General features: G+C 40.5%; 1 pseudogene; it reads right to left on the bottom strand.

The window, feature by feature from the left end:
- The window catches only part of LOC106827334 (centromere-associated protein E-like), a 79574-nt pseudogene extending 73589 nt beyond the window's left edge, over nucleotides 1-5985 (bottom strand).
- Nucleotides 5986-15065: the final 9080 nt, after the last annotated feature.

Below are 15065 nucleotides of genomic sequence, written 5' to 3'. Positions count from 1 at the left end.
CCAAATTCCAAGATTACTTTAAGTTTTAAATGTAGATTGGAAAAAAAAACCCAAATCCTCTTTCGTTACTGGTTAGGAAAGGCCTCAACTCCTACAACCATTACATCTAAATTTTAGGAGATGGCAGCCATAACATAACAGGAAGAAAGACCCCCGAATTTTTCCTATATTTTAACTAGTTATCTCATGCTACCGATAAGAATAAACTACCAATTTATAGATGTTTTTCCCTATTTAGTTAACAGTTCTTATGAAACCAAACATCCAGCAGCTGAATTAAATTTTGCTTTGGCCCATAGAGTACATTAGCAGGGTTTACCAATACTCACCAAATGGGACACCTTGACAGATCCTTCACAATTAGAGGGTTCACCTTTCTCTCTACTTTCCAAAATCTAGACAGAAAAGGCAACTTGTAGAAAAATTAGTGTCTTCTTAATTGGAAAGACCAAGTAGAGAGAGAATTACCCACCATCCTAAAAATGGTATGAGAACGACTGCTCCTTTGATTCATCTTTGTGATTCCATAGTGTCTGTTCTCTGTAAAAATGAGTCATATTTCAGCGGCATATATTAAAATCCAAAGAAAAACATTAACTTTTACTGTAGCTTAAAAGTGAAAAGTGTGATTTGAAGCCTAAATACATTCAAGTGAATAGTTTTTACTATTCTACAAGTGTTTTGAGGAAATACAGCATAAAGTCTTACTTTCTCCCTTTGTGATCCACTTCAAAGCCATTTCTGGTGTATAAACAACTTCTTCTGTGAGATCAGCCACATATACATTCCTCTGAAACAAGGTTAATGATGGGAAGAGTAGAGAAATAGAAGTCACTTAAAAGTGTGCATCTCAAGAGAAGGTGCAAACTATTACAGAATTAATTTGTAGAAGTTAAAAGTAGAAAATGGAGAATATTACTCTGTATAAAAATAAGAAGTAAATCTATGATATTTACAATTTATATCCTATACCAAAGCACACCAAATTCTAACCTGATACTTCCATCTTGTTCTTTTGAGGCCCTTACACAAAAATATTACAACTGTCAACATTTCAAAATGATACACATCACTTAAAAGATGATCTCATAAACATTTAAGAAAGAAAACAAAAAACAAATCACAGAAACAGGAGACATTTTAAAAAATAATGGAAAGTAAAGGTTAATGTTCATGAACTATAATCCCAATAAGTAACTGTATTGTTTGAGCCACTGTTACTCACATTGAAGTCTTCCCGAATTATCAAAGGCTTCATTTTTTGAGTGTCACAGAGTAAGTCTGTAATGGTTTCATTGTATATCTCCATGTAGGACACACGTAAGAGAAATTCCCTATCAGGAAACTAGGGGAAAACATATGTAAAAACATCAGAGATCACCCAGTTATGAAAACCTAATACTGAATGTTGATGTGCTCATAATAAACATTAAAATATTCTTTGAGAAGTTATCTTTGTAAAACAAACAAAAAAAATCCTATGGTTCTATATTGACAAAAGTAAACACAAAAATATAAAAGCATTGGGGCTGGCCCCGTGGCTGAGTGGTTAAGTTCGCGTGCTCCGCTTCAGGCGGCCCAGTGTTTCGTTAGTTCGAATCCTGGGCGCGGACATGGCACTGCTCATCAGACCACGCTGAGGCAGCATCCCACATGCCACAACTAGAAGAACCCACAACGAAGAATACACAACTATGTACCGGGGGGCTTTGGGGAGAAAAAGGAAAAAATAAAATCTTTAAAAAAAAAAAAAGAAATATAAAAGCATTGTTTCAGAAATAATGAAAAGTATGGCATCATAAAATTCGAAGAAGAGGGTGCCCAGTCCAACTCTCTAAGCTTAAAATAAAACCCTACAAACAGATGTTCAAATAAGAACATTAAAAATCATTAAAACAGTAAGGAAAAAACAAATTGAAAACCCGCCTTAACTGATTAGGTTGCCTATCCTGGTCTTCTCACCACATCTACCCTCTCCTGCTCCTGAACGATCACGGACAGCTCCTCAAAGGCAGGGTTAAGATTTCTTGTTCCTCAATGCCTGCTTTGTGACAGGAGCAGCACTGCTTCAGGATTCAAGGGAAAGAATGAAAGGACTCTAAGCTCTAAAGCAAGGCTGTGGGGAAAGCAAATGTACGCTATGCCTTTCTTCCTTCCCCGTGGATAATCGAAAGAGAACTGTAAACCTGCTTCCTTCCACCATGACAAGAGGTGACTGCTTTTACCCGTATGTACCGGAAATTTGGCTATTTACCTTCTTAATTTTTTGGAAAATGTCATGAATTGCCCTGGGTATTACTCCCAAATAATCTTTTGAACCCATCATGGTATATGTTTTTCCTGAAGCAGTCTGCCCATAGGCAAATACAGTACCTGGGGACACAAAAACACACACACACAAAGATTGAAAAAGCATCGAGAGTATGTAAAACTATCAATACTGTTGAACACACACCCAAGACTAAATAAAACGTTTCTGCAGTGGATACAAACCATTGTAGCCTTGTATGGCAGAATCTATGATTGGTACTGCGATTTCCTCATACACATTTTTAGTAGATTCATCACTGTCAAAGACACGATCTAAAAAAAAAAACACACAAGTTAAACTAAACAAATCAACTGTGTTTTCACTTTGAATTAGTAGCTGCCCAAAGAAATAAAATTGTCAGGATATGGTATGATAAAATATTTAACTCACAATATTTTCTTCAACTTATTGGTCCTCTGAAAATACACTTCTCTATAAAGTAAAATGTGCTGGTTCTCACACAAAAAAACACAAGTCAGCTATCTTATGTGCTTTCAAGAGGCAGTGAGGCATAGTGGCTGAACCTGGGGATCTGGAATCAGACTGCCTGCAAATCCTGGTTCTGTCACTTACAAGCTATGTGACCTCGGGCAACGTGGATGATGTCTCTGTGCCTCACTTCCCTAACCTGTAAAGTGAATATATATTATCTTCCTTAGAGAATTACTGTGAACATATGGTTAATACTTAGGAAATGCAAACTATTACTATTCTTTGAGAAATTTTAGTGTTTATAACATATCTAGCAAGAAGGCCTGGCTCAAACTAAACCAAGAAACACAGACAATTGGAAGAAAAGCACCGAGCCAAGCTGAAGTGTTACAGAGAACAGCTGGTTGGCTGGCTGCTGAGGGCTGGGGTTAGGTAGCACTTGCCATGATGAATCCACCAGTCCAGGATGTGGTCTCTCATTTGTTGGTGCATCAAAAATGGACCACTCTCTCAGTGGTGGGCTCACATTAGAAAGCCCCCAAGAAATGGATTTGTCAGTCAGGAGGGAAATGTATCAACTGTCTTGAGAAATTCAGTGCTCACACGGCTTGCACCATGACCAACATCTGCACTTGCAGGTAGAACCCTATGGAAAACCAAAGTGCCATCTGAATGCTGCCAGGGGTCAGGAGTTCAGGGCAAGGAGAGATGGCAGGATGATTCAAATCTTAATACCAGCTGCTTCAGACAGGTAGGTGAGTCCAAACCCCTTGTGAGCATACACAGCTACTGAGAACCTGCAGCACTTGAGTCAGAATGCCTGTGTATCCCTTGTTCTTGGTTTTATCATCTCTGGAACATACTGTTCTACCTTTTAAAAATTTATGTTGATACTATCAAATAGTCCTTTACCAGGAATCATTTTCTATTCTATACATCTTTACTCTAAAGGCTTAGATATTGGCTTTCTAGCATAACACTAAGTCAACAACCTAATCACTCTCACTCCTAAGGTTGTTGAGGGGACCTTACTGTGCTTTGTGGTGCCTACGTGGCAGCATGGCAGTGTGGCTGGAACACAGATCTGACTCCTCCATTTGCTGGCTGTGTGATTTGCGTTTCAGTTCCTCATTAAAATGGGAAGGTACCTATCACATGGGCTTGTTAGGAGGATTAAATGAGTTAATATATATGAGGTGCTTAGAACAGTGTCCGGCACATGGTCAGCACTATACAGAATGTGCTAAATCAATACACAAATCAGCCTGGCCAACCTTGAGGGCCTCCAAGTCCTTTTGCCCTAGCTAGCTCTCGCTCATCCTACAGGTGCCGGGTACCTAAGCTAGTTAGATCCCCTGCTAGAAACTCCCACAAAGCCATGTCATCATAAGTGTAATTAGTAGTCTAAAGTCTTTCTTCCCACCATATGACAAGCTCCACAAAAGGGGCAGTAGGTACCCGCTGTATTCTAGCCAAGAAGGAATATCTTCACTATTTATTCTTTAAAGAGTTTTCTTGAAAATAATTGTGGAAAGAATATACCTAACTGAAAGATCTTAAAGATGACTTGACATTAAGCAACATATTTTGGGCTTACGGAGTCTTAGGCCACAAATACACTAATGAATAAGAGGAAAAATGTTAGTTTCAGTCATAAGGCATTATGACTATAACTGTGTTTTAAACATCAATTCATTATCTTACTTATCATAAAGGATGGATGAGCAATTTTTCAAATCTTCCACTGAAGCAGTTTACAGACGGCTTAGTCTTATCTTTAATGTCAAATCCAGTATTCTGGATAAGCCTTTTGTACTCTTAAAAGGAAAAGGATAATATGTTTACTTTTGATGCTATTATAAGCTTACCAAAATTGAAGGATTTACTTCCATCAACTTGATAAATAGCATTATTGTCAGTTTTCCAGTAAACTTGCGTATCTTCTCCAAGAGCTTCTTCTCTAAAAGAATAAAAACAGTGCATTTTATAACTAGTTTTGAAGTCTGTTATATGAAAGATAATTTAAAAGATTTCGTCTTCTGAAGAATATTTTAAAGGATGGTAATGACCTATACTATAATTGGGAGAAATGTGGAAAGTCCACCTTTAAGGGGTCACCACTCTTCAATGGGGCTTCCCTGACCTCCTGCCCTCTCACCGGAGCGTCCCTGGGAAGGTCTTCACGCCCTTCCCCCACCCAGCACTGTATGCTGAAAAGATACATTCAAACGCAACTCCGATTATCCTTCTTGCTTAACATCTTTCAAAACCATCCGAAATCCTCAACACACGGCACGTGAGACTTCGATCATGTTTATTTCTCTCTTCAACCTTTGCTTCCTCTGACTTCCTATATACACCCTAACTCAAGACAAATCAACTATCTGAAGGTTCCCCCAAGAGAAGAGATTTAATCCCTCTGTGCCTGGAATACCCCGACTTCCGTTTCCATCAAGTAACGTAACTATTCTTTCTCCCTGAAAAGTGTCAGGACTTTCCTGACACCAGCCCTGCCCGTCTCCCACGCCGTCATCTCGCTGTGGGGCTAATGACCCCTCCGGCACACTCCCCACCTGCCCGTCACAGCACCTGTCACAGTGTCGTGATGGTTTTGTTCCGGAGCTGTCTTCTAACGCATTAGATAATGAGCTCCTAGACAAGAGGGAAGTCCTCGTCTTGATATTCCCCTTTATTTAACACAGTAACATTTAACACATATTTCTCAAATGCAAAAATGTGTTAGTATTCTGAGGGAGGGGCAGAGACTAGAGAAGCAAACAGACATCATTTCTTGCCCTTCCTGCTCTCTCTATAGGGTTCATGACCTCTGTGTCTCCTCCTCTAGAATGTAAGATCCACGGGGCAACGACGGTAGTGTCTACACTGTACCAAAAGGAAAGAATTCCAAATGGGCGAATATCAGGCTCGCAGCGTCCTGAACGCTGAGCCAGCCGCCGCCGGAGCGAAGCCTGGGCGCAGCGAGCAGCCTGGGCCTCGCGCCCCGGGACACCGGGCGGCCGGGCCAGCGGCCAGCGCGCAGGGAGCCGGCTGCGCAGCGTCGAGAGAAGCCCCGGCCGGCCCGTCTCTCGCCCGGGCCGGGACCGCGCACCAAGGGCGAGCGGCCGAGCTGCCGACGGCCTACCTGCTGTTGAGCGGCCGCAGGCGCACGCACACGGCCACCGCCGCCTCCTCCGCCATCCCGCCGAGCGCCGGCCGGCTCGACGCCCGCGCCGCCTTAAAGGTCAAAATTTCCGCGACGCCGCGTCTGATTGGGCGGCGGCCCCGTGGCGTCACGCGTCGTCCCCTGCGTCCCCGGACGCTCGCCGCGGGGGAGGCGCGTTTCCAGCGTCTGGAGCAGAGGCGGCCACGGGGCGCGGAGGGCGGCTGTCCTGGCGGCAGCGGAGACGACGGCCGTCTGCTGGAAGCCTCTGGAGGGCGGGCAGCCGGTACGAACGCCGTCCGTCGCCCATCCTTGAAGACTTCGCAATCGGTGGGAAAACACGGCAGAGAAATTTTTTTCCACAATCAAAAGAGAATTACCACCTTTAAACAGTCATACTTTTTCCTGTTTTAATCTAAAAACCCTTAAAACGACAAGAGTTGAAAGTTACTACCCAGCCCAGAAACAAAAGAATCTTGTGCTCCTTAGAAACTGTGAGTTTTAGGTTTTTCCTCTTTCTTTTTGTTTGAACTCCTGTTCCCATTGGCTGTAAGTTCCTAAAAGGTTGACTTAGGAAAAGAATTATTGAAGAGTGGAAAAACTCACTTAGTAATGAGCTCAAACTTTTATTAGCGAAAGTGGAAAAGTGATTCTGAATTCTTTCCCAGAAATAGTGCTTGGTTTTCCTTTGTTTTAAATATGTATCCCAGTAAAGTATTAACATTTTCTTTAGGCAATTTCATTTCCTTTCAGTCCTTTTCTTAGTTGATTTAAGAAGCATCAAGAATTATCTCCTTTCTCTCACCAAAAACATGACCTGCAGTTGCTAATAATTGTTCGTTGTTTAGGAGTAGAAAACACTATTGATTTAATAAAACTATTTTGGAAGGTAATTCGGCAATATCAAAAATTGGAAGGCGCATGTACCCTTTATGCGAGCAATTCTGCTTTTAAGAATGTATACATATATTTGAATGACTGTGCAAGGACATGTATATCAGGCTATCAGTTGTGGCATTGTTGACAGTAGCAAATGACTGAAAACACATTAAATGCCAATAAATATGTTAAGTGGTTGACATTGTCAAGGAAAATAATCCATAATCAATCTATAAATGAAAATTTGGGTGAGTTTATTCTGAGCTTAAATCTGAGGATTATAACCCAGGGCCTTTCTTCCCAAAGGAAGAAAGGGCACCAAAGAAGTGGGGTGCACAGAGTGGTTATATACCCCCAGAGAGGATGTTTCACATAGGATTGAAATGTCCCTTTTACCGTAGTCGCGAGACTGCTCTGTCCGCACAGCGATTGATGGAAACAGCAGGTAGGTCTTCTGTCTCAGTGAACGCAGCAGGGCGGCAGTCTGTTGTCTCCAGCTGAGTGGTCACAGGTGAGCTGGGTGGTCAAAGGTGAGTGCAGCAATCAGTTCCTAGCCTAAGGAAAGATGCTTATCCCTAAGGAAATGCCAATGTGGGGGGAAGTTGCACCTTTATCTCGAGGGCCTTTGTTCTTGCCACAGGAAATGTCTAAGCAGATATGCAATGCGTGCTCAACAGCCACAGTCAGGCCCTTTTGGAAAAAACAAGGTCAGGCCGAATTAGGTTTATACCAAATGGCTTGCTCATATACTCCAATATATCCTATTGCTTGCCATTTTTATTTGTCAAACACAAGCTGGGAATGTAGTCTCGCTTTCTGGTTGGAAAGAGGAGAGTGGATTTTGGTGGACTGCCATCAGCCTCTGCAACACTCTGACTACCTTAGATTTTCTCTGTAACCTAGGTTGCTTTTCCCTTCCTCTCATACATCTGTATTCTATTTGACACTCATCCATACTCAATTTTAGCAAGTTTCTTTTTTTATGAAGATGTCATAGACTTATTGAAGCTGAAAGGAACCTTAGAAATATTCTCATACAATTTTCTCATTTTGTGGATGGGACAATGGTGAATTACAAGATAAATGATTTTCTAGTGTGGCATAGCTTATAAATGGTGGAGTTGGACTGACCCAAGCCAGTACAGTTTCCATCTGCCACTGAACTCCTGTGTAACCATGACTAAAAGGAAAGGGACACTATGTCTGTAATCATTGCAGATAATTGTTGCAAGATTAAAGACTTGTGCTTTTGAAATTAAACACTGTTTATCTATTAAACAAAAATTACTCCTGTTGAAGGGGATGGAATGATATAAATATACATTGCAATTAATTTTATATGAAATTCATAAAGTAAGTGAGCACAGGTAAGTATTTCAAATTCATGTATATTTGTAATACCAGGAGCTCTCTGACCCCTAAAATTTGCACCATAATCAAGAACTGCCAAACACTATGTGAGGCCATGCCTCCCTCTGGAAGGACCACGGTGCCCTCTGCAGCTTTAGCAGAAATGAATACAGTTTGGGGGAAAAAATAATGAGAACACCAACATGCAAGTATGTGCAATTAACATGCCTCAGAAATTCACTTTACCTTCTTGAATTGAATGAAGATATTTATGTAAAGATCATATTTTAAGCAAAGTATACTACAGCCTGTATAGCAGGTACCTATTTATATAAAAAGATATGCAATACAGAAAAAGATACATATAGGTCCATATCTACAGATTAATTTGAGGGTAACACTCTAGGAAATGGCACAGTTGCCTTTGGCGAGACAAACTGGCACTCAGGGATCAGATGTGGGAATATTTACTTTTCACTGTGCTTCTTCTTGTACTACTTAAATTTTTTATCATATGCATGTATTAATCTTTCAGGCAAGAAAAAAGTAAATCAACAAAAATTTTAATTACCACTTAGAGCAATAGCTTGCATCCAAATTTCAAGCCTCCCTCTCCAGAAGTTCCATAACTGAAGTTCTTTAATCTGTTCAAAACAAGACAACAGGCCCAAAATGGAGTCACTTATACTAAGCCCCACGTCATCAAACCAAGACTTAACTTAATTACAGGTTCAGCTTTCCCAGAGAAGGAACTTTACACCAGTCAACCAGGAATCACCCCACCAGCACTAGTTAGGTAATCTGCCTGATAGGCCCCTTCCATCCTCTAAAGGAAAGTGACTTTTCAATAACTAATTTGCTTGCCTAGTATAACTTCCTTGTCCCCACTCCCTTCAGCCTATAAAGGTTTTTCATCTTGTACAGCCCCTCGGGGCTCCTTTCTACGTGCTACATTGGATGCTGCCCAATTCAAATTGATTTTTGCTCAAATAAACTCTTAAAATTTTTAAGTATCCCTAAGTTTGTCTTTTAACAGTTCTGTACCTGTTGACAGTCCTGGTGTTAAATGAGGGAACTGAGGGAGACCCTGAAGGTGCCTGCCCCCGAGAAATGAGCAACCAGGTGGGTGTGTGTGGAGCCCCTTGAGCTCACTGCTTTCTCGCTGCCTCTGGAGGTGGTTGTTAAGTCCTTCTGGGATCCTAGCTCTGCAGCTCTTGCATTATGAGTTTTCAAACTTTATTTGAACATTTCTTTTTCCAGACTGGGTCTGGAAACTGACGGGAGTCAGATTGGGTCCGACTTACAAGCTGGGCGGTACAGGGGCGGGGGAGGGGGTGGCTGGCCCTGTTGTCCAGTGGTTGGGTTCACGCCTCCGCTTTGGCAGCCCAGGGTTTCTCGGTTCTGATCCTGGGCACGGCGGTGGCACTGCTGGTAGGGCCATGCTGAGGTGGCGTCCCACATGCCACAGCTGGAGGGACCTGCAGCTGAAGGTATACAAGTATGTACCGGGGGGCTTTGGGAAGAAAAAGGGAAAATAAAATCTAAAAAAAAAAAAAACCTGGGCTGGGTCTGGGTCTGGACTGGACGTGACTTAAGCTGGACTGGGTCCAGTGTGAGGCCTTGAGTGGATAAAATTTTCTTTCAAGGATGGGCAAGTAAGTTAACCTTGCCAAAGACAGTCTTGAATTATAGTGGCCATGGTGGAGAACTTTTAACCTAGCTAAGATTATCCATTTAGAAGATGCCCTGGTGAAAAAGGGGTCTCAGCCAAACACAAAACACGAAGAGGGAAAATTATTTTTCCTCCTCTACTGTGTCTGGTACCAGGATGAGGCCTGCTGGGACACCCCACTCGCTCCAGAGCCTGCAGACAGGATCCAGGAAAACTGGTAGAAGCTGCCAAAGGGTGAGAATTCTTACCAAAGTCACCCTCCAGATCTCTATCTGTGGTGCCTGGTTGAGAGAGGAAGGTAAAATTTCACATTATTCCTTCTATTCCAAACTCAGATTGGCAGGACAAAACATTTGTAAGAATTAGATCTTGACTGAAAGTATGAATCTGCTTTCAGGTACCCATTGGTTGTTGATCCTTTCCCTCCTAGGGATAACTATTGCCTTATTGTTTGTCTCCTTTAGTGGCCAGAGAAATTGGCCTGGCAATCATCGGGTTGTGGACCCCTACAATAAGGCAAGACAGAAATGTAGGTTGCACTCCATCTGCAGCTAGATATGGCTGGATAGAAATATGGGTTGCACCCCATCTGCAGCTAGATATGGCTGGACAGAAATGTGGGTTGCACCCCATCTGCAGCTGGACATGGCTGGACAGAAATGTGGGTTGCACTCCACTTGCAGCTGGGATTCTACCCACTGTTGCCAGCTCTCAGGGGAATTATTTCTTTCTTGCTTTGATTATCTTGGAGAGTGATTATCAGGAGAGATCCTGAGAAGGTAGTATCTTTTTTTCCTCTTTGAGGACACCTCTTGTGTCCATGGAGTTGTTCAGTACTGCCAGGAATATTTACTATTTGCCCTGGCTGAAATCTGACAAGATATTCAAAAGGATTTTTTTAAGTATCTCTATGGTCAAAAGTTGGCCCAATAAGAAGCTGATATTTAGAGCCTGATAGAAAACAATTTTTTTAGGCCTTCTCCCCTAAGCTAGAATGAAACTATATACCCAGAGGGAAAGAAGAACATTCTGAAATCTTTGTGGAAGAATTTACTAAAATATTCCAAAGACACACAGCTCTAACTCTAGAACATAGGGATCTTTTGTTTTCCATCTTAGTTGATGATCTTCTCCCTGATATAAAGAAGCAAACTGAGGATAATGTGCTTGGTAGATGGGGTCCCTCCTTGATATTAATCTGGTTGCAATCCCATTCTCTGAGAAATTAAAAACAACCATACTTGTCTTACAAATTGAGTCTTTACAAGAACAGAAATGTGGATCTAGAAACAATTCAAAGCCCATCTCTCTTTTTTACCAATCCAAAACCTCCGATATTCATCTCAGAAGGCTTGCAGATATTCTAAAGGATCTGGGCTTCAGAAACAAAAGTCCTTCTAAGTGGAACTTGTATTCTTTCTCTGTGCCTTTTGAAATGTAAATATTCTACCTGGTCTTCTCTAGGAACCAAGGTCATTCATATCAGAAGAAAGAAAAAGAAAAGGCAATTTTGAAAACTAGGCTTATTGAAAATCTCTTCCACAAATAATAGTAAAAAGCTTTAGCCATCTGAGCAGTTAATTTACTCCCTCTGCCAGAAACACAACTTGGATGAAACTGATTTTTTTTATAAACTAGTGAGTCTTGCATTACCATACCTGTCTCTCAGCTAAAATTTTAAAATAAAAGCTAGGAGATCTTTGTTTGATCTGTTTGCGTGTTTATGTTTGTCTATGTATGTATGTTATAAATCTGTATTTTTTTCTACCTCCAGATGGTATTAATGAGGGTTTTAGGCTGGTTAATTTTAAAACTGAAGATGAGAAGCAGGCTCCGAGGAGCAGGAGAGGAGTTTGCTTGCCCTTTGTTGGGAAACATTTACATTTGTAAGGGAAACCTCCATCTGTAAAGATGCCTCCTCTCTGTGTCAGGAAGAAGGCAGGATGGCCTTATCTCTGGGAACTCTTAATGGGGAAGGCAAGGACTTAAGTTGGTTACTGTTTGGCAACCTCATGTAACTGATTTAGGGTGGTGGCTTCTGGCCTTTACTGAATCCGATTTGATTCTTATCTAAAAGTTGTGGGACCACCCAATGGCCAGACCCCACCTGCACTGATAACATTTTAACTTTTTTACATGTTCTTTCCTTTGTCTTGTAAAGAGATGGCTCACATACCTATGCCTTAAATTTAGCCTTACTCTCCACCCATGTTTGTAGCAGAAGTGGCAGCAGCAGCTCCTCTTGCCCATGGGTCCTGTCCCCACACAGCAGCTCTGACTGCCCATGGATCCTGTCCCCATGCTATTCCACACTATTCTCTAAATAAAAGAACACTACTGCCAGACCTTGAGAATCCAAGAAATCTTTCTTTCGACTCCTCGGCTCACCAACCCTGCATCGGTATTGCCAAAATTAATTTGTAAAGAGCTCTATTTAGTTGGCTTAAAGGCAAACAAGAGTTTATATAAATCAAGTGTACTCTCAAAAATATAGAAACTAACCCAAATGTTTTTCAATTTCATGTGATCTAGAATAATCTTCAGTAAATAAAAGCTAGTTTAAGTTTTTTGGTTTAATTAAAACAGGTATGTCTTGAGAGTTATCAGCATTAAATATAAAACTTTTATTCTACCTAGGTTTAGCAAAAGTCAAATAAGCTCATGTGCTCTCTGTTACAGAATTTGTCAGCAAGAAAGATAACTTAAGATGATGATTAGCTGTGTAATATCTTGTGAAGTTTTAATGACTAATCTAAGCATAATTTTTAGGAAGCAAATGAATTAAATAAATGTAATAAGATAAAAGTTTATAAGTGAACTTTTCAACAATAATTATTCTTTATAGTATATCTATTTAAAAATAGTTTCCAAAATCTTTTTTGGTAACTTGAAACCTTAAAGTTATACTGAAATATGTTAAATAATGGGTATTAATTGAACGTCTAGATCATTTCCAAATGAAATAAAATACTGAAACATTAATTACTGAACATAGGTTTATCCACTTTTGGCTTCCTTTTACAAAGTAACTAAAGATATTGTGGTCTATTAGCAAGGAATGTGTCACAATGTTTTGTGCCACATTGAAAAATTCATTGTGAGGAGGATAAACTTCCAGAAATTATGAAATGTGTTTACAAATTTGCCGACTCACAGAATGCTTGTGTAATAGTCCACAATTGCTTACTTCTAAGTTATCACTAGGAATAAAGGATTCTAAAGGCCAAGAATTCTAATAAATACATTTAATTAAAACTATTTAGAAATAACAAGAGTGGAAGAAAACAATGCATATGAAAAGTAGGTAAGGAAAGCAAAATGACTGATTGTTCCAGAACGAGAAAGAGGAAACAGCATAGGATAAAATCTGAATGGATATCAAAAGCTATAGGTTTGTAGAAAAAGGAATCTTGGGAAAGAAATTTTATGTGTTCGGCATGGATTTATTTAAGTTTTTTAACAATGAATTTTAATATCAAAAGTGCACTGGTGCAAAACTAGAATTTGGTTTCACTCTGTTAAGAGAACAAAGTTTTCTTAGACTATGGTCTGCCCTTGATAAGAGGTTGTGAAAGTTTTTGTTTTTTGGGTTTTTTTTGTTTGTTTGTTTTACCTTTTGGTTAAATCTAACTGGAAAGCTTGAAAGCAAAGATTTTGTGTCTTACCAAAATGATTTACTGTGCTTCACATTGTCTTTATTAGGTTTTTGATTACTTAAGAAAACCCAATCTTCTCAATATTAAAAAAGCTAAGTTTTGTTTACAACTATGTAACCTTCTGTATTAGACTTTAAATTTTTCTATTGTCACTTTGGTTAAATGGATAATGAAGTGTTATTTCATAATGGTTTGTGATCCCAAGTCAATGGTTCAAACTTTTAGATGTTTTGACAACTTCCCCAAATCAGACTCTAAGTGGAATCTTTTTGAATGCAACATAACTTTGAAATTTCTCAGATGGCCCCTGGAAAAATCTCAAAAGATTTGTCTTTCACTTTGTAAAAGAGAGATATTAAACTAATAGGCTTATTTGGTATGTTAAATTACAGCAGAAGAGGGGCTGGCCCCATGGCCGAGTGGTTAAGTTCGCGCACTCTGCTGCAGGCAGCCCAGTGTTTCGTTGGTTCGAATCCTGGGCGCGGACATGGCACTGCTCATCAGACCACGCTGAGGCAGTGTCCCACATGCCACAACTAGAAGAACCCACAACGAAGAATATACAACTATGTACCGGGGGGCTTTGGGGAGAAAAAGGAAATAATAAAATCTTTAAAAAAAAAAAATTACAGCAGAAGCATTGTCAAATAACAGATGATAAACACTCTTAGATTATATTCGTATGACACATGTTATTAATATGTGTTCTAGAAGCCATATGAAATTCCTAAAAATCTGATATGTCCTGGTATAATGTTATCAGTTGTAATTCCACTAATTGTCTTAAAATGTCGTAGGTCACAGACATAACAAAATTTCCTTGTCAATTCCATTATAATGAACTCTGATCAGATCTTTAACCATGGGGATTTTTAAGTCTTTTGTCATTTCCAAACAGATATTATTTTACTCTAATGCTTTTGCAAAAGGAAGATTCATGGAAAGGACCCTACCAAGTACTCTTGGACCATGACTCTGCTGCCAAATTACAAAGTGTCAAAACTTGGGTGCACATTTCACAACCGAAGAAAGCTCCACCTGACATCTGGTCCTGTGCAAATGCTGGAGACATCGAAATCAAACTAAGTAGGAAGAGCAGTGGCCAACATCGAGGTAGATGCTTCCTCCCAAGATGTCAGATCGAGAACGTCTCTTTCCAGTCCTCCTCCCCTCTCTGACCTTCCTTTTCCTAATTTTTACACCATGAATGTCTTTATTTTTGTTGTTGCGGTTGTTCACATTTTGTCTTGCTCTGGCCTGGAAAAATAATATCATTGTTCACACATCTCAGGCCACTGCAGAGGAGGGTACTCCCACCTCAACATGGCTGTTGGATTTGCCACAGTGGTGTTGACCCTGCCCTCACAAACTTCTCCCTGATTTCCAATGCCTCCATTTCTCGGGACAATCTGACTCCTTTCTCTATCATGCCAGACTCTCCAAACCTGGGGGTCCATTTCCCCGCTTCTGGTTAACAGCTCCAAACCCAGGGGACCTTGCTTCTAGGCTCTGTACAAAGAAAGGGACACAAGATAAAGGCAACCAGAATAAAACCACCCATGCAGTCTACAGTCCCTTAAGTTTTACTCACCTCCATGGCTGTCA

This window comes from Equus asinus, unplaced genomic scaffold (assembly GCF_041296235.1).
Source record: "Equus asinus isolate D_3611 breed Donkey unplaced genomic scaffold, EquAss-T2T_v2 contig_803, whole genome shotgun sequence".
NCBI lineage: Eukaryota > Metazoa > Chordata > Mammalia > Perissodactyla > Equidae > Equus > Equus asinus.
The sequence above is the reverse complement of the archived record's forward strand: the minus strand, read 5'-3'. Positions and strand labels throughout refer to the sequence as shown.